This window comes from Anguilla anguilla, chromosome 6 (assembly GCF_013347855.1).
Source record: "Anguilla anguilla isolate fAngAng1 chromosome 6, fAngAng1.pri, whole genome shotgun sequence".
NCBI lineage: Eukaryota > Metazoa > Chordata > Actinopteri > Anguilliformes > Anguillidae > Anguilla > Anguilla anguilla.
In genome coordinates this window covers 31,913,446-31,940,888 of record NC_049206.1, presented here as the reverse complement: position 1 = coordinate 31,940,888, position 27,443 = coordinate 31,913,446, and the positions used below count along the sequence as shown (strand labels likewise).

The 27,443-nt window shown below is 40.5% G+C and overlaps 1 protein-coding gene across 1 annotated transcript in view; it reads right to left on the bottom strand.

Annotated features, from left to right (window-relative positions):
- Positions 1-27,443, bottom strand: part of micu2 (mitochondrial calcium uptake 2) — a 125,557-nt gene that overhangs the window by 4,926 nt on the left and 93,188 nt on the right.

The window sequence follows — 27,443 nt, the reverse complement described above, 5'->3', positions numbered from 1 at the left end:
ACTGGGCATTGGGATGGCAGGTATTATTGAAATTCTGATTAAAATGTTTCAACAGCTACACCTGCAGGGCAGGCAAGAGGGGAAAGGGCAGTCTGTGTGAAGTGGTGGTGGGGGGCAGAGGAGGACGGGCTCCTGCTGTCCTCCTTAGGGCGGGATCTCATATCAATTTAATGTACTTCATTTTTTTTCATGCTAATCTGTTATTGGCCAAAACAAGTGATGCTCCAAGGGAGGACGTCCTCCCTAACCAATCAACAACCAGAATACAATATTGATATCGCATTGGTCCAATAATAATTTCCAAATTTCATCTTCAATTCTCTACCACTGTATTGTATTATAACGTGCAAACTGCGAACTACTTTTAAAACACATCACTAAAAAATTACATTTTATTTAAGCCTTTTCAACCAGAGGAGGTTGTCCAAATTTCCTTTTTTCAGATTTACGTTTTTTATCGAGCAGTAGCTAGCTACTTGCGTTAGCCAACGCAACAGTTAGCTTGTTGTAGCAGCCCTGAAGGACTGAGCTAACGGTGAGAATGGATTTTGAGGAGAGTGGTGCTGCTATTGCTAACGAGGCAATTAACGTGTGAGTGAGGGGGTCACAGAGAGGCATGGACGCAGACACAGAAAGTGGGATGGGGAAGAACATCTTGTGGATTATTTGTTGTCACAGCCATCCCACAGTTTGGATTACGCAGCAGGTGAGGATCAAGACTGCTGGACGACCAGCTCCACAGATAACCATGATCAAAAATGCTAATTCTAGTGACACATTATGCACACACAAGGTTCATTCCCATTCAGAGCCCGCAGTGATTAGATGTGTCTTTCCCTCTCCTTCACATGGCCCCTTTTTTATATTCATCCTTTGTGTTGTAATATGATATGTAAGGAATAAACCACGACGGGCTGTCCCGTTATTGGAAAATAATGTAGGGTTGCTTAACCAGCCCCGAAGTAGGCTACATTATTTTCCAATAACGGGACAGCCCGGAGGGGTTTATTCCACTTATACAACGGGTTACCAACAATGACTATATATGGTTAGTTACTTTTATATTTATTGATTTTTTATCGATTTAATCAGCTGAAAGTGATATATTCTTCCGCGGGCGTTTGGGCATATTATTTTATGTTGGCAAGCAAAAATCTGGTTGGTAGTTCCATTTGCACCGTTGTTAAGCAAAAACCTCTGCTCTGGTCGTTAACTCTATGAAAACAATGATTCTATCAAGAAAAAATAGTTCCTTCTCATTTTATACCATACGTTTAGCACCAATTTTGGTCATTTTTGTCATTACATTTATTAAAACTGCATGAAACCATAAGTCAATCAAATTCATCTCCCTAGCACTGTCTTACTTTTTAAATGTTGTGATCACGCAATGTAGACATAACTTTTTTCTAAGACCCTCTGAAACGGGTTTTGAATGCCAGCTAGCTTTATGACAGGTTCGCCGTCACTTGTCACCTAACCAATATTAAAATTATTGGTTTTAGGTCAGAATGGTCTCACGTCATGCTTGTCATCCCAGCTAGCTAGCTAGCTAACTATTGAATTGTATTCAAAACAGCGGTTACTATAAACGCAATCGTTCACAAACATATGGATGAAAGTGCGTCCCGTAGCCATGAGTTAAATGCGTAATGCCTATTCTACCGTCCAAATAAGGGACGATTCCGATTTGCGCGATGACTGGCATCCGTAAATAAAGCTAGCAGTAGTAACTAGAAATATGATTCAACGTTGCCATCAATTGTGAAGTTGGACATTGAAAAGGGAAGGGGATGTAACAAAAATTCAAAAGCGAAAGAATAATGTTGCTGTTTAAACTGCTTTAGAATGCTGGATTTTGTAGCGTATTGATTTTAGATTATTGCTACATTTGAACATAAAAACATAACATAACTTGAACATAAGAAAGTAGAGATAAGTAGCCAACTAGTGTAAAATAACATGATGCCGTGGGTTGGTTTTCTTCCTGTCCTCCCCAATTTTTTGAGTCACCAGCTGCCACTGGCATTGCTGGTATCAGTTTCTCAGAACACTTTGCAAAAAGATATTATATCTCATAAAAAACACATTTTCAACATACAAAAATGCCATGTTACTCACAAAGCACTCATTAACACTTGCAAAATTTAGGCCTGCCAGTACTGATATCAAAATTGTGTGTTTATTTCTGAGTTCACAAGTGGTTTCTTGGTGGTTTCCAGGCTGTACTTGATATCTGAAGAAAAACACTACTTAAAAGCAGTGATATCAAAATTAGGCCAAGTTACAATAAACAATATTCGCTAACTTAGCTGACACAAATGAAACATGCAGTCTTTCAAATCAATGCTGCTACCCAATGCCTCCTAAATTATTTAAAGTGACTTCGCCCTGTGTTTTTTCATCTTACCATGTGAAGAGAATGTGGTCATTCAAATGTGGCCAGCGTGTCTGAAACATGCTGAATGTGGTCAGCATGTTTCATTTGTGTTAGCTAAGGTAGCCAATATTGTTAATTGTAGCTTGGCCTAATTTTAATATCACTACTTTTAATGGCAGGCCTACATTTTTCAAGGGTTAATGACTTGTAGTGCTTTGTATGTGTGAGTAACTTGGAATTTTTGTCCGTTGAAAACGTGTTTTTCTTCAGATATCAAGTACAACAGTTTGGACAGCCTGGAAACCACCAAGAAACCACTTGTGAACTCACTACAGCTCAGAATTATAACGGTACACAAGAAAGAAGAATTGAAAGACCAGATTAAAATAAACATATGACCCACAAGAGATCTGGAACCAAATTTTAATGACAGATGATACCAAAATAACTTTATGATGACTTTACCAAAATGATGGATAGCCAAACGTGTGGAGAGAGGAAGGAACAGATAATGGTCTGTTAAATATGAAGGAGGCAGTGTCATCGCTTGGGCATGTCTGGCTGCTTCTGGAACATGCTCACTGGTTTTTATTGATGATTTAATGGAGGATGACAGCAGTAGGATGAATTCAGAATTGTACCGATTTTGTCTGGCTATGTACACTGAAATTTCTCCAACCTCATTAGCCAGTGCTTTATCCTGCAGCAAGAACATGACCCCAAACACATTGCCAAAGCAAGCTAATCATTCATCAATGGCAAAAACGGCAAAGTTTTGGACCGGCCAAGTTAGTCACCTGATTTAAATCCAGTTGAACATGAATTTCACTAGCAGAAGAGGAAATTTAAGACAAAACCCCCTGAAACAAAGATCAAGTGAAAGCAGCTGTAGTGAACGATGGGAAAGGTATTTCAAAAGAAGATACCAAAGATTGGTGATGTCAATGGGTCATAGATGTGATACAGTCATTGCATTTAAAGGTATACTACGTAGGATTTTGCGGCCCTTGTAGACTGTGTTTGTAAACCACACTCACACTGCCTTCATCCTCAACCCCACCCACACCTCCATTGAGGACGCACCCTCGAGCGCGACAAGCAAATGTCAAGCGAAGAGGTGTGGTGGTCAGAGATATTGAAAATAGAATTTTTAGCAACAGGAATGGTATGGTAACAGTAATTTGGCAGTGTCATGATGATCTTTACACCTAGTGTACCCTTTAGCGCGTGGGAAAATTATACGGTAGCAACTCTGTAGTGCTGGTGCAGCTATTTTGTGTTTTTCCTCATTTGGTCTTTAGCTATTCTAGGCCCTGCTTCACAAAGCAGGATTACTGAGTCAGCTGTAAAAACTACACAACTACAGTGAGCACCATAGTTCATTGGACAGTGACACATTTTTTGTTATTTTGGTTCTGTACTCCAGCACTTTGAGTTTGAAAGGATACGATGACAATGAGGTTGAAGTGCAGACTGTCAGCTTTAATTTGAGGGTATTCTCATACATATCGGAGGAACCGTTTAGAAATGACAGCACCTTTTGTACATGGTCCCCCCATTTTAAGGTACTACAAGTATTTGTTGAATTGGCTTCACAGATGTGTTTCGTTAGGCAGGTGTATACATTTGTGTCATTAGTGAATGCAGAAGAGAGCTGTTGATGTCTAGTCTTGACTCTAGACTTTCAATTGCCTTTGGAAATTGCTGTTGGGGTGTGACAACATGAGGAAGACAGCAGTGTCGATGCAAATTAAGCTGGCCGTCATAAGGCTCAGAAATGAAAATCAATCAATCAGGAAAATTTCAAAAACCCTTGGCATGCCCAAGTCAACAGTTTGGTTCATCATAACAAGAAAAAAACAACTGGTGAACTCAATTAAGTCAAAAGACCCAGTAGACAGAGGAAGACCACTGTAGTGGATGACCGGAGAATACTCTCTCTGGTGAAGAAAACCCCCCTGACAACAGCCTAACAGATCAAAAACACTCTCCTGGATGCAGGTGTAAATGTGTTAAAGTCTACCATACGTAGAAGACTACACCAGCAGGACCGAGGGTACACTACAAGATGCAAACCACTGACATGCCTGAAGAACAGAAAGGCAAGATTACAGTTTGCTAAAAAGCACCGAAAAGAGCGCCCCAAGAGTCCTGGAACAAAGTCTTGTGGACAGATTAGACAAAGATTAACATGTACCAGAGTGATGGAAAGAGGAAAGTGTGGAGAAAAAAAGGAAATGCCCATGATCCAAAGCATACCACCTCATCCGTGAAACATGGTAGAGGGGGTGTTATGGCTTGGGCCTGTATGGCTGCCAGTGGAACCGGCTCACTTGTCTTCATCGATAATGTGACTGCAGACAGAAGTAGAACAATGAATTCTGGAGTCTACAGAAATATTTTATCTGCTCACATAAAACCAAATGCCTCCAAACTCATTGGACGGCACTTCATCATGCAACAAGACAATGACCCGAAACATACTGCTAGAGCAACAAAGGAGTTTTTGATGGCCAAAAAGTGGAAAATCCTTGACTGGCCGAGTCAATCACCGGATCTGAATCCAACTGAACATGCATTTTACATGCTGAAGAGGAGACTGAAGGCAAAAAGTCCCTGAAACAAGCAGGAACTGAAGATGGCTGCAGTACAGGCCTGGCAGAGCATCACCAGGGAAGATACCCGGCGTCTGGTGATGTCTATGCGTCACAGACTTCAAGCAGTCATTGCATGCAAAGGATATGCGACTGAATATTAAAAATGATTACTTTATTCTACATTATGTTAAACTGTCCAATATTTTTTGATGCCCGAAAATGGGGGGGGACTATGTACAAAAGGTTCTATAATTTCTAAACGGTTCATCCGATATGTATGAAAATACCCTCAAATTAAAGCTGACAGTCTGCACTTCAACCTCATTGTCATTGTATCCTTTCAAACTCAAAGTGCTAGAGTACAGAACCAAAATAACAAAAAATGTGTCACTGTCCAATGAATTATGGTGCTCACTGTATATAACTACTATAAAAACCCACAAAATCACATTCTAAGCATGCTGTGTCCAACCTGATAACAATGTATGATAATTTGAATGATTTCAAATAACAGGGCTTGAACCATCCAATTGCCGCTAGCAGCTATATTAATTCAGCTGCATTTTTCATAAGTGCACAACGCAACATTTGTGAACAGATGGCTGTTGCTGTGTCCCAAATTAAAAATCTTATTATGGTCTAATCTACAGTGAAACCAGCATTAAATGCATTCAGGTTGTTAGCTAACATGTCAATTATAATTGGTGACAACAAAAACCAACATACACCCCAGCCTAGGAATGGATTTGACCACCCCTGGTGATGTCTTCGTGTAGACCTTGTGTATTGCTGCTTGCAGCTATATTTATTATATCTTCCAAAGTCTCGCTCATGTCCGGCAAGTGTGTCTGGTAACTTTTTGCAAAACTTGTGGTCGAAGGTTGCGTGCTCTACAGCAGGAGCAATTTTGGCACCGATTGGGCAGTTGGTGGTGCTATAGCGCTCAAGTGAAAATACAAACTGAAAGGGCATAACTCCCACACTGTTTAGCCTAGAGACACGAAACCAAAGTCAACGAATGCCTCTCCTCACTTTGCCACTTTGAATGAAAAGGTGAATCAGGTAGATTTTCCGCCATTTTGAATACATTATCAGATATGTAGTGCTTAGATTATGTCTTTGAGAGGGAAACAGTGGATTTGATACAATATTATATTGTTTCGAAGAATGTGGCTTGCCCTCCCCTCCACAAGCATCAAAGCAAATGTGACTGGGGCAATTTGATATTCTCTGATACCCTAATCTAGGCAGATAATCTATGGGTCTCACCTCCAGAGTTTGTCTCAGAAGCAACAAACCAGAAGAGACAGGACACCATCAGGGGTCAGAGACTCTGCATGGCTAAATGCCTAACATTTCCCTTTACTTTAAAGCTGTGTTTCCACCCAAATTACCTGGAACTTTAAGTCCCAGGAACTACTTTTCAAGGAACTAAAATGTTCCTTCAGCCCACTGTTGTGTGTTTCCACTGCGGTCTAAAGACCGGCGAAGATTAGGCAAATTAGTCCGCTGACGTATGAAAAAGCGACGGCTGTTTTAAACGGGCACACTGTAATGCTGTTTTATTTAGTAGCCTAATGCAATTTCAGGATGCTGTTTCTAACAATGTTATGTTAAAGACAAAAAAAAAAACATTTCTTTCCGTGATGGACTGATGCACCAGTGCACCAGCCTATCAATGCATTGTTCATATTTATTACTAGTGCTAACTTTCCACATATTTTTGTGGACTTCAAGCATTTGTTACTCTTGCTACAGTTGCGCGTCTTATTTCAGTCATTTCCCACTTTCGCGCATAAGCTCTATCGGTTCAATTAATAAATTAGTAAAAAATAAAAAAAAAACACTCCCTGATTTATGCCTCTTTCAATTTTCCACGATTTTAAACAACTTTGCTGTGAGTGCTCCAGCCATTTTCCGTGACGACTAGGCCTACTCCAGCCATAATTATGATGAAGTAAATCTACGTCCACAATACAAACAGCATAGCTAATATATAGCTTAGTGAAACCAGACTGTAATGGCAAACTGTCCTCATCTAATCTTTACTCTAATGAAGAACACAACAATGAAGAAAAACGCATAATGCAGTTGTACTAATGTTGATTTGAAAACTCAGTGTAATGATTTAGACTTTGTCGTTGGTCCAACTGTCCTATGATTTCTTCTGTAACTCCATGTTGATGTGTCGAAGCATGATGAACAAAAAACAAACGGTTTGCGGCTGCAGATTTTTAAAAATGGCGAGTGAAATAAAATGCTGCGAGTACTTGACCAATCAGGAATGTTCAGCACTGCAAGCCCCACCCCCAAAGTTCCTGTACTTTTGGAAAGTACCACCCCCGAGCAGGCACTTTTTGGGGGGTAAAATAATGTCCCCGGAACTTAATTTAGACCCTGGTCCTTGCGGTGGAAACGCGGTATAGGTTTGAATCCAATCTTTAGGTAGGCCAGTCCTTGTCATAAATGAGTCTGACCCCCTTCCCTTCTCTCCTACACCTTAACTTGCCCTAATCAGGGCAAACATCCTCAAGTCGTGCTGGGTAAGCTATTTAACCTCTTAGCCCAAAGCCTCTAGTGGTCGGCACACCGGCGTGCCGAGATTACTAAACTCAGACATTCGGTGCTACTGCAACCAAAGTATGAGTTAAAAACAGAAACGCGTTGTTTTAGTTTCATTAGTAGACGATACACGACAACTATGCCGAATACGGAGTTTCGCAGCACCACCATTGTCGCTCTGGTCGTTCATTTAACACACACCCCCTCCCTGCAGTCTCATCTACAAAACACCCCCCACCCTTGACATAATGGACAATATTGTCTATCTTGGCATTCATAAAAATATTCTTTCACCACTAAAAAATCGTATTCTGTCATAGCAACACGATAAACCCGACAATAGCCCTAAGATATGCCTATACAGCAGTGAAAACGCTGCTCCCTGAATAACGAAATAAACGAGAAAAAGTTTTTAAAAATGATACCATGTCATTCCACAGTCAATATCTGGGACTAAATATTGACTAAATATTGAATAAATATACAACCTTACCATTTGTTTTACACATAGAGATGTCCCTTTTGAGACTGACTGCTCCCTCCTTGCCCTTATCTGCCCCTGTTTGCTGCTCTCTTGTCTTGTGCTGTCTCTGTCTGAACTATCCGGAGCCTCTCTCTGCATTTCTCTCCGAAACCTAAAATCATGGATCTGATCAACTGGTCTCTCAACGCAATTGATAGTATTTTCTCGACGAGAAGAACGGGTCAGGGAGAGCCCTCTTGCCCTGACGGAACGCTTGCAGCCGGATACACGATGGACTCCTGGAAGGAGTGGAGGGTCGTGTGCCTGTCGATCCTTTCCGTTGAGGATGTTGAAAACGTTAACTTGATTGGAATTATGATAACAGGCTTTCTGCTGTTTGGAGCTGGCAGCATCCTGATTTATCGCAAAGTTCAGAAGGCGTTGGCAGCACTAATTGGGAAGCTGCCTGCCATTGAGGGAACGGGCAGGGCTGTCAACACTCAGACTCAAGCGATTTGCAAGCTCAATCGCAAACTGGATGCGATTGGATCGCAAATTCGCATGACGGATACCAACTTGGAGAAGTTGTCGGTTCGGCTCACTGAAATGGGCCATCAAATTCGGATGATTGGAACAACGCTGAGAGAACCACAGGACTAAAGGTAGACGCAAAATGCAGAAGTCTGCCTGAACCCAAAACAATCCTTATCTTCATTGGCTCCCCCACATCGGCCTTGGAAGGCTGATATCTCTCCACTCTCCTGGATTGTTATGCAGACAGATGCTCGGCCCTACCCCCACCTCCCTGCTCCTATGAACTTTGTCTCTGGATCAGGACTCTTCGAGGTCGTCTCCACGGCAACGGCCGTGTCCTCCTCATCAGTATCAGACAGCAGAGACAATGTTGAGACTGTGGTGGAGATTAAGTCCATGGACTTACACACACACGCACACGAAGATACATAACACACACACCACCTCCTACTCAACGCCTTCTTGGCTCCCACCCCCCCTTCCTCCCCCGTTACAGTGCAGTCTGCTGAGGGTTGATGCGATGCGCCTGAGCGGCTGCGCGCTCCCCCCAGTGTCTGTGCTGCGACACTTCCCCTCCCCGACACCCTACCCCCTACCACATGTGCAAGTCTTCGAGTTTTGTTGTAATGTTTGTAATGTTTTTATGATGTTGCTATGTGCTGAGGTTTTTCTTCGTTTCAATGAAACGAGTGCCCTCTCGTTTCATTGAAAGGACTGTTTTTTTCCCTCCTCCTTCCTCCTGTTCTCTCATTTCTCATCTAATAAGATGGCGCCGCGGATGGCTGCCTCGGTGTGTTGACCAAAACAAATTCCTCGTATGTGTAAACCTACTTGGCAATAAAACCTGATTCTGATTCTGATTGGACATATATTGTCTTGGACAATCCGTTTGGGAAATATACGCACATGTGTGATGCTTGGGTACCTTCCAAAATAGCTGTGTGTAATACCACACCTGTTGTTTACGGTGTCGTCGCCCTTTTTAGTACAGTCTGGCTTGATTGACAATTCATTTATTCAGTAGGTGAGAGTATAAGCTTTCTAACGATGTATAACATGTCTAATTTTGCTTTTGGAATAGCGTTTTATAGGTCAGCGTAACCACAAATTTTCTTATCGCATTCAATTACGCATTCACGTGGTAGCAGTAAAAAGACGCTGCTAACGAAACCATGTCATCAATTTTTTGAAATTTCTTGGAAAACACTATTATTATTGAGGACTTCTGAGCATAGCTAAGCCATATTTTTGCTGATAGCCCTAGCTGACATAGTTTTCTGGTGTAAAACAGGAGCGGATAGAATTATATCATTGATTTCCTGTCTCTGTCTCCATCTACTGAAAACAGATAAGATTTCATCATTGCTATGTAAGTATTACTGCTCAAAATACTTCGGTTATATACGTTATTTTTGAAATTGAATGTCTTTAAATTGGTTAGTGGTATTATATAATGTGGATATTTCAAACTGTAATGTAAGCATTAGTAGTGAAATTGTTTTTGTAAAGCATGCAACAGTGATGAGAGTTGGAGCATTGCCAAACGGTGGACGGTTGAAAATTGTTTTTATGTCGTCGTCCCATCCCCATACAAGAAAACATACGAGAGTACAAAGTATAGAAATACATACAAGAGTTAATTACACATTTAGGTACTGTACTTCATTGTGTGACAATATTTTTGCATTATTTTTTTAACCTGATAACAATGTTCCATCTTAAAACTTAACATAAGCGGCTCATTTATATGCTTTATAATGGACAAAAAGCATTTGATTTAATTTTGGAGAGATTTTGGATATGTTTCTGGACCCCTAGATATTTTAGACCACTGTACTGACTGAAAGCTTGTAATTCCGACTTGAAAATAGTGCAACATGATTTTCTTGAGTCAAAACAGTTGATTTGTAGTGAAATACGTGAATATGTTGTGATTCACAGCAATGCATAATTTAGACATTTTGGATAGATTTGGAGACGCTGGGTACACTGCTTCATTTTTACTTCATAGATCTTTAGTAGTTCTACATATTCACCCTTAGATTTTATGAACTTGTGGTCAAGAAGTTTTTGATCCAGCACATGTATAGTTTAACCTGCTGTATATATGCAATCTCTCAGTATTTCATTGCAAACTAAAAAAGTGTAAATTAATTTTAGATTTTTTGTCAAGACAATTGCATTTGTGGCACTTTATTTCTTCCAAAATTATGAATATAAACTAATCTGCTAGTATTGTAAATGGTACAAATGTCTTACTTCATTTAAGTCATTTTTCAAGTTTCTGTGATGTTCACATCTGGAGTTATAGAGGTTTAAATAGGGTACCCCCTAAATGGGAAAGGATTGGCAAGATTTGGCATGTGCGCTAAGGGGTTAATATGGCCACAGGAAAAAGTTGTGCTGTGTTGCGGCTTCAGAGCTGAGGAGAAGAAGAGTTTTTTTCTTTTTTTATCTTGGTGGTGGTTCGTTCCTTGTGTGTTTTTAGCTGGTTTCCATTCATCCTGTGGCATTTAAACTGGAAGTGGGTAACACTTTGCCAAGGTCAGGCTTATCTGTCTCTCTCTTTTCTGGTATTTGCAAATCAATTGTTTAATGATTTGTATAGTGTATAATGTCTTCTATTTTGTAATTTAGAAGTAGTGAGCCTGAATTCAATAAAGAATGTATTTCAATTCATTAATCTAATTGACTGCTTCATATTGAATTCAATTATTTAATCTTAAAACCTGAAATAGAGCTTGTTTTGACTTGTTGGATGATTCCACCAGTTTTCTGTAGACTGACCTATCAATGAATTTGGCGATTGAATTGATAATTCTCATTTTAAACAGAATTATTAAATTAAATCTCATACAACATATTTTATATGTAGGTTAAGCCAGGGGTTCCAGCATGCAATATCGCTTGTGTTCAGTATTCAGAGTGCTGAACATTTTAAGGGTATTGACTGTTGGAACAGCTGGATTCAGAAAATAAACACATTTTTAATTAATCCTTTCTTGTCCCACATATTGGAGGTTCCAACCAAGATAGTCCTATAGCATAGCAATTTATGCTATTGAGTAAGTTGCGGTAAACCCTAAGACAAGTTCCTAACATTTTCTATAAAAGATACCAGATAAAAAGACAGATGTTTCGGTTACCCTCCTTGCCTCTGTTCCTCACCCATCCTGACCTGCAAGCATAACCAGGTCAAAGTGGGATCAACAACTGCAGGACATGGTCTCAAAATGGCATCAGTTGTTGGCACAGAGGCCAGAACTTGCTGGGAGGCTTCATACCATGGACACGCTTGATTAGGAGGCAATCCACAACCTATGAACTGTGCATTTAGACTGGTATCCCCAAATGATGATGGAACTGAGCGTTTGGTGATAGAAAGGATAAAATTGTATCTTGCAAAAAGACAATATTTCCTTTATCTGTGTCGCTCAAAACAAGCATGGTTTGAGGTAGATGTGAAGACTAGCTTGGGAAATACTTAACTGCAAGACACAAGCTACTGCTGAAGGAGTGAGCTCAGTGGCAGCACGGCTAACGCAAGAAAACACAGTAGATGACTCTGTTTCCCCCACAACGCTGCACCACAGACTGTGGACTCCCCTTCCCCTCTTTTTTGAATCCAGGGAACCTCTGGCAGCTACGCAAACAGAAGTGGTGGGCTCTGTGGACTTCGTAGCACCAGTCCACACAGAGAACGCTGCACCACTCACTGTGGACCCCCCTGACTCCCCTTTTGGAATCTAGGGAAAACTCTCGTAGCTACGCAGGCAGAAATGGTGGGCTCTGTGGACCTGTGTGCATCACCACCTACAGAGAATACTGGACACTACCTCTAACAATACCAGTCCTCCCACCACATCTGGAGAGCCACACAGCAGGGCTCAGTCAGAGGACAGGCTCCAAAGAAAGTCGCGGTCCTCTGTCAGGGCTTCAAAGGGACCCCGTGGAAAACAGACCAGGAAGCCAACCCCCCACCACTTTATGTCCCCCTGGGCCTTCACCGTCTCCGCCAGAGTTTTGTCTTGCTCTCCAAAGCAAGCACAGTTAGAACATCATCTTCCCACACCCTGGTCTGCCCACCCCCGGGTTATGACCCGCCCAAGCTCACACAGACATCATCCACAAAAAGTCTTTCCCCGACATCTGGAGTGGTGGAATGATAACAGACTGGGTGCATACCAGGGACCTTTCAGCCCATCTGCCCAGAGAAGGTGCACATCCAATGTCCGGTATTGACCCCGGGCCAGAGATGAGACAGGCATATTTAATGGGGATCCACGTGTGGAAGAAACAAGATGGTAGGACACCTTCTGTCATCTTTTCCGTATCCTGCACTGTGCCTCCCTCCGCTGCCAAGGGACTGCCAGTAGCCAAACTGGTGTTCTTAGAGGTAAAACTGGCAGCCTCCCCGATATCCTGACCACAACTTTCAAATGTATAACCGTGTCTGGCTAAGTCCCTTTCCGCAAGCATAGGTGTTTATGCATACTGTACCAATGGACATGTCTGCCCCATGCCTGGGTTTAATTAGATTGACAATCCTATGGACTGTAAACACAGCCAAGAAAGTTCCCTTAAATGGACTGATTGCACTTTGCACATGCAGTGCTGTCATTAATTATTCCCTCTTTGTATGTTGTGGTGAGTGATAAGGCCTAAACCTACAAATACCACAGTCCTCTCCTGCCATCCCCCGAATGACACCAAAGATGAATCGAACAGGGAATATGGCAATACCCTACTCGGCAGCTAAAAGATCCCTGCAGCACTTTGTCCTGGGTTGTCTGGCTTCCTGTCACAGGAGACAGAGCCCCCGCACACTGTGCACAACATGGTAGGAACACTGTGGGCAATTAATTGCCTTTCATTTCACAAGAGCAACTACAACAATAATGGGAAAAAGCACTCTATGTTGCCTAAAATAGTCCAGGGAACCCCCACTCTCTTGCCAGTCCTGATACCCTGACAATAGAAAAGGAAAAGACTGATACTATGGTATCACAACAGCAGCAACACAGAGGAGTGTCTTGAAGACACTGTTGATGTCTCCACACCACACCTTATCATTGTGGGCTTTATATCTGTGTCCATATATCGGTAGGCTAGCAGGTCACAATGGGACTACTCAATTCTGACATGGACTAAATGTTTAAAAGATGGTGGATGTACTATTTAGTTTTTGTTAACTGAATCTCTGGAATGTAAATGTGTAGTTTTCTTATAGCTATGCCATAATGGTTATACAATGTCATTTTTATGTGGTAATGGGAAAATAGGCTTTTAGCAGGTGCATTCACCTATTTTTCCAAGACAGGGAATGGTCCATGCACTATGCCATTGACTGTGCCCATGCACCATTGATACTGAAAAATAGAGCCCATAGTCTTAATGGTACCCTTCACCGGATAATCTCTATCTGCTGTGTGTTGCCACCAAGTTGTAAAGCTTTATTCAAGAGTAGTGCAAAGCAGGTGGGAATTGCTTTGGTGGGTCTTATTAAGAACACAAAGATTACGGAGCACCCCAGTCAAATGTAGAAAAAGTATTGATGCATTAAAAAAAAGTTTGTATGAAATGACTTGCACTTCTGCAAACTGAAAACATTTTATCCATCCTACAAAGACACGTCTCAGCTGCAGGGCATGAAGGAGATGATCTCTGAGCATGAGCTGAGACAACTCTGCCCCAACCTAAGCCATCTCTTACAGTTCCAGTATCCAGAGTGAACTGTGAAAGGGACTTATCTCCAGTGAACAGGGTAAAACCATGTGTAAATTATGTTCATTTTATAGAATCAACTTCTGCATGATTGTCAATTAGGGATGGTGATTTTCAATTATTTCACAGATCGAGGGATTGCAAACTGTGCTCGATTCCAAATCGATTCCAAGCAAGGGGAAGAATCTACTTTTAGAATGTACCCTGGCCTGGTGGCACCACTGATTGTATAGAAAATAAATGAACGCATAACAACACACATCAGTACCCTTTCCATAATAATAAAGTCTTAATGCTTAGTGTATTGTGTCAATAAACAAAATCGGTGTCGAATATGACAAATAATTTTATTATCATTTCACAAATGTTGCATGCCAACAAAACCAATACACAATGCTTTGGCTGAACACGAAATTCTGATTGGCTGGGATACGTGTATTATTTCTCACCTGGTGTTAAGGCCAACCACACCACACCCCCAGACTGCCCCAAACTACGATTAGACAATAGTAAATGGTAAATGGACTGCATTTATATAGCGCTTTTATCCAAAGCGCTTTACAATTGATGCCTCTCATTCGCCAGAGCAGTTAGAGGTTAGGGGTTAGGTGTCTTGCTCAAGGACACTTCGACATGCCCAGGGCGGGGTTTGAACCGGCAACCCTCCGACTGCCAGACAATCGATCTTACCTCCTGAGCTATATCGCCCCTATAACAATAGTGTTGAGAAGTTCCATTCATTAAAATGAATCCATACATTCAAGTCAGTACATCAAAATAAATCAAGTTTTTGAGTCATTCTTGCATACTTTACCATTAATAAAACACTCAGTTGTCGAATATAGTATTCACGTTCTAGTCCTCCCACTCCAGCTCTAACTCGAATAAAAACTTACACCTTCTGAAAAAACATAGGTGCTCACAACAGTGCAGATTAACCGATCAGAGAAACTATATTTCTTTTCTCCCACCTAGATACTATTAGGTAAAGATGCCTCTAATAGAATGAACGCCTTTTAATCAGCAAAAGCTCCAGTCAGCACAACAACATCTATCCCACACACAGCCAACTCTCACATGGTGTGAATTCACTTAGATCAATGACTAACTAAATAGAAGCTACTGCTAAGCTTCTATTTTTAGCAACTGTAACATTTATTCTGCAATATCAGTCTTAATCTTGCTGTGCTGCCTAAGACTCTGGGAAAGTGTGCGGCGCCAACTGGTACATACAGTATGAAACTTGAATGAAAGGCAATTGGTGGTGATGACTGATGAGGTCCTGGCTGTGTATGATTGCATAAAACGTTAGACAGCTGGTTTTAATAAATGTCAATTTGCAAATTATTCAGGATGTAAATTTATATAGGCTATGTAGCCTACATTTGTTGGTGTAACCAACTGAAGTTCCAGAGGTGTTTTGTATTTTAATTTTGTTTATTTATTTAAATTATTCTCTATTCATATTATTATCACTTTTGTTGACTGTAGTTTCTCGTTTTTTGATCTTTTGTGGACTTTTGCAATTTTCAGCCAATCCGTTTTTTCGCTAGCACTGGCATCACTCAGGCCAAACGCAGCTCATGCAGTACCTTCAGAAAGTATTCAGACCCCTTCACCTTTTCCAAATTTTATTACGTTACAGCCTTATTCTAAAATCGATTAAATTCAATTTTATTCTCATCAATCTACAAACAATACCCCATAATGACAAAGCAAAAACAGGTTTTTAGATTTCAAAAAACTGAAATATCACATTTACATAAGTATTCAAACCCTTTGTCATGACACTCAAAATTGAACTCGGGAACTGAACTTTTAAATAAAAAAAAAGCACCTTCCGCGAACTGGTACTAGGCAGTGACAGACTGGCAATATGGCAAGGTGGGCAAATGCTGCCTGACTATGGGCTGGTCAGAATGGAGTGGCGACAGTCCAGTCATACCCTAGCAACCATTAGTAGGCAATGGACCTCCATTAAGCTTTAATTGTAGGCCAACGATTTGTTTATTTTGATAGTGGTCAAATGGTGTGCTTAGGGAACTAGCAAGTTTTTTTAAATTTTTAAAAATCTTTTTAACATTATATTTACTGGTTTTTTGCATCGAAAAAACATACAGTCATGCAAACATTGACATTTATAAACACCCCCCTCCCCCCACCCTTAACATGAAATATTCAGGGGAAAAAGAGAAAGAAAAAAAAAGAAAACTTTTTTTTATTAATAATATAATAATATATTTATTTATCAATTTCACTCATTAATTTCAGCCTGATCACTTTCCAGGAATTGCATAAAATTGTCCCATATTTCCCTGAATTTATTTAATTTCCCTCTGACCACAGAGGTTAACTTCTCCAAAGCAAGGCAGGACGCCATTTCCTGTAACCACATTGCAGGTGTAGGGCCGTCCATATTTTTCCACCTCAACGCAATCACTCTCATAGCCTGAATCAGGCACAAATTAATCAAGGCCGCTGCCTTGTGGCCTGGTGCGAAGTGATCAGGATAGATACCTAATATACAGAGCTTTGCCTCAAGAGGGATCTCTATAGCAGCTATTCATGAGATCAGGTTGACTATGTCTTTCTTTTTTTTGGCATTCCCACATACAGTGCAGCAGAGTACCAACATTATCATTGCATTTGGTACAGTTGTCAGGAATGTTAGGATTATACTGAAGTTTCACAGGTGTCACATAGGTTCTGAATAGCCATTTATATTGCATCAGTTTCAGTGCTGTGTTGATAGCCTGTGTTTGTGCTTTTAAACAAGCATTTTCCCACTCATTCTCTGTAATATCTACTTTTAGATAATCTCTCCAAGCATTGAGTCTTGAGTGTGAATTGTCCTTAGATTTGGACCGCAGCATATCATAAAATACTGACAATTGGCCTCGAATATCCATACCACTTAGAGTGGTTCTCTCTATAGCTGACATGGATGGCTCCTCTAAGGAGTGGGTCTGTGATATTATGAAGCTCCTTAACTGTAGGTATTTAAAGAAGTGGTTTCTAGGGATGGCATATCTACTAACCAGCTGATCAAAGGTCATTAGTTTTCCCTCCATATACAAGTCAGTTACTTTACTCAAACCTTTGCCAGCCTATTGTTTGAATCCAACATCAGCTCTACCAGGGGAAAAGTTATCATTTCCCCATATCAAGGAAAACTGGGAGAGTTTGGGTGCTTCATGCCAAACAGAAAGGGTATTTTTTAACAAAATGGCTTTTTGTCTGTTTCTTGAGTTTTTTTAACACGAGCACAGTAAAGATATGACTGGAGAGGTAGACCTGATGTTGTAGTGCGTTCAAAAGCTAGCCATGCTGGAGGGTCTGAGGGGGAAAAGTAAAACATGGCTGTGAGCAGCTGCGCTGCCCAGTAATACCATTGTAGGTTAGGCACTTGAAGCCCCCCCCCCCCCCATCATAAGGCAGATGCAATAGGGAGAGCCGTAGTCTTGGACGCCTGTTGTTCCATATGAAATCTGAGAACAACTTTCTAAGTTTGCAAAAAACAGTTTGTGAAAGATTGAAAATAGATAAAGACATTTGGGCAGAATTGACATTTTAATAATATTAATATGGCCTAACATGGAGATGGGCATTGGCATCATCTATTCAGAGATTCAGTTACGGACTGTACTATGGCTTCATAATTGAGGCAGACAATATTCTGAATTTCCAGGACAATTTTGACTCCTAAGTATATAAAACCCTCCTGAGTAGCTGAAAAGAGGGTGAGTATCTCTGGGTTTTGTGTGTCATTTTTATTCAAAAATAGTATGGTGGATTTGGAATTGTTAACCTTGTATCTGGAGAATTCCCCAAAAGATTTGATTAGACTAACAAGTGTTGGGATAGATGTTGTCAAATTGGACAGATAAATAATAATATCATCCGCAAAGAGCAAAATAATATGCTCCAATTCTTCTTTTTTCACACCCAAGATTCTTGGATGCTGCCGGATAGACAAAGCCAGTGGTTCAATAGCAAACAAAAATAACAGAGGGGATAGGGGGCAGCCTTGTCGCGTGCCTCTGTGTAGACTAAAAGGTTGGGATATCAGGTTACTGTTAATATCTTGGCTGTCGGATCTGTATACAGGAGCTTCAACCATTTAAGATATTTTTCACCCATCCCAAATCTTGGCGAGACCTCCATCAGGTATTTCCATTCAATCCTGTCGAAGGCCTTTTCGGCATCCAACGACAGGATTGCGTTATCTTTAGCATCACGCCTTTCATATAGTATATTCAATACTCTGCGTATATTATGAACTGCTTGACGCCCTAGAACAAAACCATTCTGACTGTTAGAAATTAGGGATGGAATATATGTCTCTAGCCTCCTTGCTAAAGCCTTACAAAGAATTTTCGTGTCACAGCACATTAAGGATAGCGGGTGATAGGACCCTCTTTCTGTAGGTGGCTTGCCAGGCTTTGGGACGAAGGTGATTAGTGCAAACTGTTAGGATTCCTGGTTCATATGTCTCTTCAAACATTTCTAGTAGAGGGGGGAGCAATTTATCCGGAAACAATTTATACATTTCTATAGGAATCCCATCTGGTCCTGGGATCTTTCCACTTCTCATGCTCCGCACAGCTTCTGACATTTCCTCAACCGTTAATTGTTCATCCAGTACAATTTTATCTTGGTCCGTCATAGTTGGAACGTCTATCTGGTCTAGGAATTCAGACTGTAACTGTGTGTTATCTGGATATTCTGATCGATAAAGGGACTCATAGAATGTTCTAAAGGAGGAGTTTATTTCAACTGGATCTACTGTGTTGTTTCCATTTTCTAATTTGATTGAATTTATATAAATTTATAGCTCCGTCTGATTGCATTTTATTAAATTATCCATGCAAGAAGCTTGTCAGCTTTGTCACCTTGGTCATAATAAGATTGTTTCAACCAAAGGAGATTTAGGGCAATTTTACTAGTGGAGAGCTCATTATACCTAGCTCTCAACAAAATGAGCTCCTTATGTTTCTCTGGGCTATCATTTTGGTAGAGGTCTAGCTCCAAAGCTTTAATTTGAACCTCAAGATTGATCAGCTCTTTATAGTGAGTCTTTGACTTAAAGCTTGTATAGCTTATCATCATACCCCTAATATAAGCTTTAAAAATTCTTCCCATCTTACGCCTGCACTAGTCTGATCTGTGTTCATACGAAAATAGTTGTCAATATTACCACCAAGAAATTCGACAAATTTTGGGTCTTGAAGCCATTTTGTTCGGAGGCGCCACCTAGCGGGGCACAGAACGAGCCTTAGTATATAAAGGGTTAATGAGATGGGAGCATGATCAGATAATACCACATAGTCATAACCACATTCATTCACATGGGATAATAAACTCATGGAGATTAGAAACTAATCAATACGTGACGATGGTTTATAACTACTTGAATAACATAAAAACTCCTTTTTGTTAGGATGAAGCTTCCTCCAGACTTCAATTAAATTGAGATAATTTATAGACTGAAGAAAAACCGTTCTAGCTTGCGGATGAGAAACGTCAATGCCTGAGGAGCGGTCATTCAAGAGGTCCAGCACACAGTTATAGTCACCGCCTATTATATATTGTCCAGGAATGGAGGATATAGTAAGAAATAAGTTCCTAAAAAATGTGTGACTGTCCTCATTAGGTCCATAAACATTGACCAGAGTAATTTGGGCTGCTAATAATGTTCCTTCCAAAATAATGTATCTGCCTGCCGGGTCTATTATTTCATGGCTAAGCCTGAATGGGATTGATTTGTGAATCAAAATAATAACCCCTCTGGCTTGGCAGTTAAATGGAGCTGCAAAAACTTGCCCATGCCATCTTTTTTAACTTTGATTATATCAGTCAAATGCGATTCCTAGAGGAAAATAATTTGGGATTTAAGTAGTCTAATTCTGCCTCGTACCCGTTTTAGCTTCACAAGCTTATTCAATCCTCTGACATTCCAGGAAGTGATCTTAATCTCTGATTTACCTGCCATTTAGTATAAGGTAAATTATATAGCAGAATACCATAAGAAAATCAGCACTACTGCTCTTTTTATCAAGGAGAAAAACAAAACAAACAAAAAAAAAAAAACAAACAAAGGGACAATAATCCCATATAAACAAAAAACCCTGAAATCCTCCATGTACTTCCCCAAATGAAATACATGAATGTAACCCCCTAGGTAACTATAGACTTTGGTTATTCTACATGCCTGATCCTCACAGTGAGGAGCAGTGTAGCATAAGAGCTTGAATAGTCCCATTCTTCTGTGGGCTCCACCGAAATATTAAATATTCAGACCGTTTGAACGATTCTCTGAGAACATGAAATGTATCTTATCTTACCGCTTAGGTATAACTTTAGGAAGACTATAGAAAAATAGGCTGTTGTGAAAGGAAAAAGAAAGACAGAACAACATAGAATACCCTAACTATAGTGAAAAATAAAAGGATCCAGATTAAAACAAACTAGGATCACATTACCATTATAATGAACCGAATTAGTTCTTGTTTGTACGTTAGAGTAACATAAATCATCTTTAAACACCCTTTCAGGAACTAATCATTTCAAATATACAAACAGCATTGCCTCTCAGCTGTTGACATTAGTGGGCATAGTGTTTAGACTGTCAGTCATTGTGACATAGATTTACCTTGTTACAGCAAAGGCATAGCCACGATGCAGAAGCTTCTGTTTATCCTACTTATCGTTCGGCGCTGGTGTGGGCCTAGTCTCTTCCTGTATTCTTTGGACAAACATCTCTGCATCGGGGACCGTCTTGAATGAATGTCGCTGACCTTTGTGTGTGATTACCAAGATAGCCGGGTAGAACATTCCGTATCGGAGCCCCATGGATTGAAGCTGCCTTTTCACTGCGTCAAAGAGCTTCTGCTGTCGGTGAGTCTCCGCTGAATGGTCTGGGTAGAATCGAACGTTGTGGTTTTCAAACTGCGCTGTTCTCTGCCTCCGGGCTGCTCAAATAGCATTCTCCTTTTCTTTGTAGTTAAGGAACCTCATAATCACCGCTCTTGGTTTTGGATCCTGGCCTGTCGTCCTATCCGATGCGCTCTCTCAAAGACGGGTGGGGTGGGGAAGGTGTCGGTGCGGAGGGTTCTTGGTAGCCATCTTTCTAAAAATGCACACGTCTTGACCCTCAGCTTTTTCGGGGAGGCTGATGAGCCTTAAGTTGTTGCGACACCCCGTTTTCCTGGTCTTCTACTTTCATTTCCAATGTGGCGCATTTCTCCTGTAGCTTTTTGATAGCGCTGCGCATGGAGTTTAAATTGTCCTCAGCCCTTCCAATTCTTTCTTCTGCTCCTGTAATCCTGTTAGCTTGGTTTTGTAAATCACCCCTGAGTCCACTTATTCCCGCCAGCACATCCTCAAATTTCTTTGAGAAGTCGCTTTGCATCAAGCGTATGGCGCTGAGGTCTTCAACACACGGCTCATCCTCTGCCATTGTCTCTGTCATGGCGTCTCTGCTAGCAGTAGTTGAGCTAGCATTAGCTTGCGAAGTAGGCACTGGTATTTTCGATGTTGCTGGGTATTGCTGATCTGCTTTCTGGGATTTCCCCACCATGGTGTTGACTGGTAGTCTACTGTTAAGTATATGTGGAGTTTAAGCTATTTGTGGTCTTCTAAATAATCGATTCAATAAATTAGCCTTGCAGCCACACAAAGATGCCTCTCACCAGCACTACGCCATAACCGGAAGTCTCTAGCAAAAGTTATAAGTAATAAGAATTATAAGAATTCAGAGGAGGATGTGATTTTTCCAAAACCAGAATGCTTCAAGGTAACGTACCAGTGCCCAATCTTTGCACCTTTTCCATAACTTCTACTTCTACTAAAAACACATAAAAATAATTTTTTAAAAGCCCCGGCGAAATCACCACATGGCCCCTTTTGAAATGTATTTTACTGACCACCAAAATTTCTGTATTTATGCTAGGATGTTGTTTTTGTTTTTTAAGGTTTTTAAATGATATCCCGCGGCATATTGCTTACATCCATATTGTTAATCTCGCCAATCCATGAGTCCGAATGTAATTAATAAAGACGGAAATGTGCTGTTTTACACCACCAGAAAGTTAGCTGACGACGTGACATTGCTCAGCATAATTAAAGTAATAATCTCGAAGATTTCCATTAAAATAAATGCCTTTTAAGTCACTATCTATCGCTGCATTGGGTAACACAATGGTGATTGAGCCTATTTTTATATTAATTTATACTATTATTATTATCATAATTCATGATTAAAAAACTTGGTGTCTGTGGCGACATTCCCGGGAAAAAATCACAAGCGGCGCACAGTTAGTGACGCATTTTTCATCAACCACCATCAGTGGTGGGTAGGCAGAACAAACGCAACAGGCTCGCTCTTCAACTCACTTGTGTGCGAGCGGCTTACTGTTTTTTCCGGTGTCTGCATGCGTTACAATAACAGAGAAAGGGGGGGTTGGGGGAGTTATGGAACCCTAAAAAGTTTTTGTGTAACATGAAAGATCATATTATTTGTTGATGTAGATTTCGTATTACATTTAATGACGATGTAACTTTACTAAATTACATAGCTATTTGCACAGCTAACGCTAGCGACCAGAAGATCAAGAAAGACACCATTAGTTTAGACAACGTTGCACACAGTATCCATCTCTCATATCAGGTAACGTTGCGTCAGCTAGCTAGCTAATGTAATTAACACAATCTAATTTTGGTTAACAATTAGAAAAAAACGCTAGCTAATGCTACCGACCGGTACCGACCTCGCAAACCGTCTCTCGAATGCAATGCTACCTTGTTGCAACGTTGCAGTGTAGCTAACTTAAGGCCAGTTCAGATCAATAATTCGCAACGAGACTGGGTGCAACTTGCAAAATTCCAAGACGTCTGATTGTAAACGTTCTAAAACTGCACTTGGCGATTTGACAAGGACGGTCTTTTAAAACCTCAGGGCAGGCAACCGCTCTGCTACTAGCCAGTTCACACCGCTGCAATTTTCTCTGCAACATTCTAAAACCGTTTTGCCTCGTTGCGAATCATTGATCTGAACTGGCCTTAACTTTACCGTTATTTACATTGCCATCAAGTTCATCAATATATTATAATGATCGGAATAAAGCCGGGGTATGTGGAGCAGAGCCGGGTCTGATTTCTGAAGACGTCATGCAGGAGAAAACTAAATAAAAGAATACGGCAGTATGGATTAGCATTGTTATTATTTTATTACACTTCCTCATATGTTCCTTCAGCCTTTATACCCTTTTTGATGAAATCTCCTTTGTTTTTGTTTTATTCTTCTTGTTCTGATTGCTAATTTAACACCCAGCTCAGCTTTATTCTCGAACAGTTTAGCTAGCAAAACCAGAAACACCAGGGGTAACATTTTGCAAGGCAGTTGTTCCAAAAATACCACACAACAATCATTCACGAAAAAGACTGCTTATTGTGCACGAGATACATAATTGCACGAGCCACAGTGAAATCCCGCAAATTCTTCTCTGCAGTGTAAAGATGTTCATACCGGGCAGAAGGTGGATAAAGAACGTTTGCAGAAATTGATCATCACTAATTCTACCCCAGGTTTGCATTTTAACCCGGCTCGGCAGTGTAAAGACATCTTGAGTTAGCCTAATGTTAGACAACGAATGAGTATGTACATAACGTTACTTTTATAACAACCATTTTTTATTCAGTAAATAGTAAGTGTTATAGTTGGCGTGCCAACTGACTGACGTCACACAGGCGACACTGGTTGGATCCGGTTGGATCTATGGGAAGTGAGGTCCAAAAACACACCTGCAATTACCGCTTCTTGCCATTGGCACCGCCATAGAGAATGAAACTGAAATCCTCGAGATTGTCACTTTAAAGCAACATCTGCAGCTTGTACATTTGAAATACTTATGGCCACGTACACGAGATTCCGCAATCTAACATACTGGTGGAAATAACACTATTGCCATGACAACTGAGCCAGCAATGGGGTAAAAGTGCAATGAGTTTCACCTATGGGCACAACGATGATAGAGGTAACAACAAATTGTTTGTCGCTTGTTGCAAACTACCATTACAGTACATGTAATAAGCGCCAGTGGCAATGATCATACATGGCTAAACTGTAAAGTGACCTCGAAGAGTACAGCAACACCAGCTTATGGCTTGTCCCTGCCCCTTTGCAATTTTAAAAGAACTGGAGTCGAGAGAGAGAGCGCAGAGGGGAGGAGGGAGGAGCGACTGAACAATGTCATTTTCCCCTAGGGGGGCCAGTGAGGCAAATCCTGTGTCTGTCATTGTTCTGAATAGGGACCTAATGTAGACCAAGCTAGCTGTAACTGCTATTTTAGTATGTCGGGAAATTATTTTGAATTATCCTTTCCTACAGAACAGCAAATTTATTTAGACTCAGTGCTGTGTGTGGTTACGGTGTAGGCAAACAAATGATAAAATTGTTGCATTCCTGACATTTTTTAATCTTTCCATTTTTTTACTCACCTGGTAAGGAACCACATCAACTAAATTATGATCCATGAAAAGTAGAAAGGTTTCACTTTGACCTAAATTTAAAGTTTTCACTTTGAACATTGAACTGCAGTAGCAATCTTACTAAAGCAGGAAAATACTGCAATAATTGTAGCAGAGACTATTACAATTAGAAAAGTTACTGTACATACAATTAGAAAAACTATCCCAACTACCTAAATCTCAATAACAAACAAACTATAAAAACTAATACTAATGTCACAACTAGCTATTTACTACTAAACTGCTAAAATGCCAAATATAGAGCCAAATAACAATGTAGAAAATGGAACTGGAATGGAACAAGGAAAGACTAAAACAGATTTCTAACTAAATTAATATGGGGGGGGGGGGGGGGGGGGGTGAACACTGTTCAAGCTGTCAAAACTCAACTGCAGGCGGTTTGAAATGGGCAGGGTAATTCAGCCAGTTGAATTAGATTGTTTGAACACATAATACTTACCTGTCAATCAAGAAGAGGGTTGGAGATGGGGCTTTGACTTGCTTGCGTAAAAGTAAGTATACTACTTCTACATCATGGATGTGGGCTGGGCACCAGGTGAAACACAAAAACACTTTTCACCTTTGTGTGGCAGAGCATGGCCATTTTCTTGCACAAAATCCGATGACGTGGCTTAATTAGATTTTTTTTTCTTCACTGTTGCACTAATGTGATGCATCAAATGGAGATTCTAGGCTTTAGAACTAAAAATGTGATTTAGTGTTTATTATCCCTTTAAGTGATGTGGTGACTGAACTGCGATCGGTAGGTTTTATTATTTATTTATATTATTTCTCTGCCATGTCAGAATGATATAATGTAGTCTTGAAAGGCTTACTTAATATTACTTAATATTTACTTTGGTAGTTCAAATGCTTTCATGGTTGACAATGGCTTATTTACTTTTGTTGTACACAAAAAGCATGACCGGCATAGCAAGTTACAAAGGGGGCGGGGTTTAGTGAACAGTGAATTGGGGTTGGTGTTGGGTTTAAAAATATGGCCGGTCTGTCACAAATGGCAAATCCATTTTTTTTTAAATACCAGGCTTTCACCACTGATTATTGTGAAACTTGGCATTTACATGCAGTAGTTGCCCCTGAGGCAGCATAATTAATTTTGGAGGCCTTTACATAGCGAACAGCTCCCGATGTAAGAAGAAAATAAATAAAAATGGCGTATGTTGCTTGAGCCTCGTTAATTACTGATTTTTTCTAGAGATTTCTTGGCTCATGCCGCTACAAGCCAATGAAATTTAAGGGCATGGCACAATTTCACAAAAGGACCTATAACTCCTGAACGCAATATCACATTGTAATGAGACCTGGCACATGTGATCTCTATTTGATTTGGTGGAAGAATGCATAATTTTGGTCATTCTTGGCGCTATTATAGACAATTCTGAATAAACCAATAAAAATTGATATGGCGCGTCTTATCACAAAAAAGCTAATAACTCCCAAATGGTTTGATGAAAATGGATAATATTTGGCAGCTACACTGGTGCTCAGAACCTGAGCCCAACTGAATTGCATACTGGTGCTATAGAGCACAATTTTTTTTTTTAATTCATAAAAATCACTGTAGTCCTTTAGACATTTAAAACTTGCTGTAATGATGGTAAATGGACTGCATTTATATAGCGCTTTTATCCAAAGCACTTGATGGCTCTCATTCACCAGAGCAGTTAGGGGTTAGGTGTCTTGCTCAGGGACACTTCGACACGCCCAGGGCGGGGATCGAACCGGCAACCCTTCGACTGCCAGACAACCGGTCTTACCTCCTGAGCTTTGTTGCCCCTATGTGATCAATTTCCTCATTAGGAACACAAGTTAGGCTTGCCCATGCCTATACACAGGGACGTTCTGTGGCCCAAGTGGACCCATTTTAATACTTCTATCATGAGGCCCCCTCTTTCACGGCTACCGACAGAGTTGTGGTAGAGAGTTGTCCTCCTACCCAAAGAAATCAGAGGGGGAGGGGGCTATGGATTGATCTGTCATTTAGGTAATTTGTTCAGCTACTGCTAAATAATTAAAATAATTATCTTAATAAAAACTGCATAAATAAATAAAGACACATGGTTCTCCCGTGTCTGAGCGACTCTTCCACCTTGGCAATCTTGCCTGTTTGTAATAATCGGGGCATTAAGCAACATACTAATTATAAGACTGACATAAAAAGATTTTTTTATTTAAAGTTACAATCTCGAAGATTTCTGTTTCGTTCTCTTTGGCGGTACCAATGGCGAAAAGCAGTAATTGCAGGTGTGTTTTTGGACCTCACTTCCCAGAGATCCAACCGGATCCAACCAGTTTCGCCTGTGTGACGTCAGTCAGTTGGCAGCTGGGCCACGCCAACTGTAACACTTACTATCAGGTTATGGTGCCTCTCTAAAACAAATAAACACCAGACAGACACACTTAGATACATTCTTTCATATTTTAATTCGAATAGTTTAACATTTTTGTCAATGTCAGGGCTCGAAACTGCGACCATTTTGGTCGCATATGCTCCCGAAATTTAATCTGTGCGACCTCGAAATATAATTGGGAGCATTTGTGCAAATACAAATAATTGTTCTGGTGCGACATTCTTTTTTTTTTCTTTCTTTTTTCAGTCGAACGTCTCTTCCTCTGTACATTCGCTAGTTAGTAC